The sequence below is a fragment of the Rhagoletis pomonella genome, unplaced genomic scaffold, assembly GCF_013731165.1.
Source record: "Rhagoletis pomonella isolate Grant_MI unplaced genomic scaffold, Rhpom_1.0 Rhpom_scaffold_00002, whole genome shotgun sequence".
Lineage (NCBI taxonomy): Eukaryota > Metazoa > Arthropoda > Insecta > Diptera > Tephritidae > Rhagoletis > Rhagoletis pomonella.
Window position 1 is genome coordinate 75,182,710 of NW_023458556.1, and position 2,865 is coordinate 75,185,574.

Here is a 2,865-nt window from a genome sequence, read left to right on the forward strand (position 1 = left end):
TTTTCACAGAGCAATGAGCGATTTTTAAATCGACCCGCCCTAATACATATATTTCATGGTAGGAGAGCTTCTCAAACAACATAGAATCAATTTTTTCGATTCAAATTGTTGAAAAGTAATGAATATCTAAATCCCGGGACTAATGCCAGGATCCCGAGATTGTGACAACGCCATCCCTAAAATCCCGGGATCGGAAAAAGCCGAAAAATTTACATCCCTATAGAGCACACACGTATTTGGCTAAATTTTCCAATTGCAGACGATGTACTAGTAAGAAATATGCATTTTTATAAGCTTTTATTTAACTTGGTCATCCCGCGGAAATCGTGGAAATTTCCAAACGATTTTAAACGTAACTTCCTGACAAGTTAGAGACTTGAAATTTTCAGCATAATTCCAATCACGATGACAATGCAATTTAAAATATAAATAAATTCCCTATATGGTCCAGGGGTCTTGATTCAAAGGCGGTCAAAAAATAGTAAGATTTATGGCTAACAGAGCGTAGTTTGCCAAATAACGTAAAACCACTATAAAATTGTTAAAGCTGCCGGCGGTAGTGTAGCAAAGCTATTTGTGGCAAATTCTAGATATCAACCTAGTCTAGATATGAACCTCGTTGTAGGCATCATATCAAGGAGATACAATCAGAAGGCTCCAGATGTCGCCCCGCCAGAAGAATTATATATTGCGCCTAAATATATGCACCATTCACATACGCTACAGCGGAAATGGACGACACGCTATTTCTTTAAAAGAAATTAACTGCTGCTATAAGTACATATGTATGTTTATACAAAACGTAAGCAAACAACATTTTGCTTGCATAGTCTTCTGTTCTCTTTCATTGCAAGTTGAATTATTTTAATATCTACAATCAAAGGAATAAAATAAAGTGGTGTAACAAACGATTTTTTAGCAAGAAAATTTTGTCAAAAGTGCACTAAAATTAATAAAATAAAATAAGTTAAGGTCTCGTTAAAGTTACTAAAAGCCATTTAGTGAAAGGAGTTATTCAAACTCGAATGAAAATTACTAACAATTTGTACTAATTTACTTCGTTTTTAAAAAAGCTTGTCGGCGAATTCAGCGTACATGCATAATTGGTTAGATATGTATATGTATGTATGCAGATATTTAAATGCCGGTTAGCTATTCGCTCGACAAACTTTTTTAAAAACGAAGTAAATTAGTATAAATTGTTAGTAAAATTTCAAAATCAAATGTTATCAAAACAAATTCTATGGTACTGAGAAATATTATTTTCTAACTTTTAGTCCATTTATAAAAGCGTGGTATATTAAAAAGTTTTTATTAACCGACTTCCAAAAACGGAGGAGGTTATCAGTTCGTATGAATATTTTTTTTTTTGTATGTGTGTTGCCGCATAACTTTGGACCACGTCAACCGATTTCGATAATTCTTTTCGCATAGGAAAGGTAGTGTCTCAGAGATGGTCCCATACTAATCTGGTTTAGATCCGATCATTGGATCATGAAATATGTATATATATATATTTTTTTTTAAGTCGTTTTTTTTTGCTACAAATTACTTGTTTTATTTTATTTATTTCCTACTTTTTATATTTTTTAGCCTTGTCTGTATACAATTTTGCAATAGATATTAAAATATTTCCACTTGCAGTGACTATGCAAGCAAAATGTTTTGTGCTCACGTTTAGTATATACATACATATGTACATGCATACATATAGGTGCACTTAATTTTAAAGAAATGGTATGCCGTCCATTTCCGCTGTAACGTATGTAGTGGATATTTTTAGGCGCAATCTTTAACTTCTTCTGGCGTGGCGACATCTACCTCTACAGTCTTCTAGTTGTATGTCTTTGATATGATACCTACGATGAGGTTGATGTCTAGACTACACTGAGGGCAATAATGTATAGTAAAAATGAATACTTTATATTTGATTGGCGTTTAAAAATGTTGGTGTTAATAATAATATTTTCATACAAAAATTTATTACGCACGTATTTGACTGTTTACATCTGAGTATGCATATGTAAGTGTACATACGATATTTATATGTGTATTTTCATATTTTTAACGATTTAATAATAATAATAATAGATTGGCGCTTTCACATATGTTAGTGTTTGGCCGAGCTTCTCCTCCGATTTGTGCCGTCCGCCTTGATGTTGTCACACAAAGGGGTGGGACCTACTGTTTTACGCCGACTCCGAACGGCGATTGTATTTTTATGAGAAGCTGTTTTTCATGGCAGAAATACACTCGGAGGTTTGCCATTGCCTGCCGAGAGACGACCGCTGTTAAGAAAAAACCTTTTTTCTTTTTTTTTCGATGTTGCTTTGACCAGGGCTTGATCCCACGCGCAGCGGAGTGGAAGCGTGCTCTGCTTACCACTACACCACAGCGGCCGGCGATTTAGTTATCGATGTTTTGTATCGATATTGTTATCGATTAGGGTATCCATACTTTTATCGGTTTTTTATAGATTTGGTTGTTGATTTTTATCGATATTTTTATCGATTTGGTTATCGATATTTTTATCGATTTTGTTATCGATATTTTTATCGATTTTGTTATCGATATTGCTATCGACTTTGATATAGATATTTTTATTGATAATTTTATCGGTTATGTTTTTGATATTTTTATGGATGGTACTATCGATTTTGTTATCGATACACATGAAGTGGCATCTTATGACAGAACATCAAATAATATGACTTGTATATTGAATGGTTTTCTAACTGAATATGAGCTCCTACTACAATTACACTGGTCTACAAGGGTTTTGCGAATAAGACGGGACCTGGTGTTTCTGAACGGATTATTCGTGCTGAACACGAATCCGGGGTCAAAAATGTCCCATCACGTCAC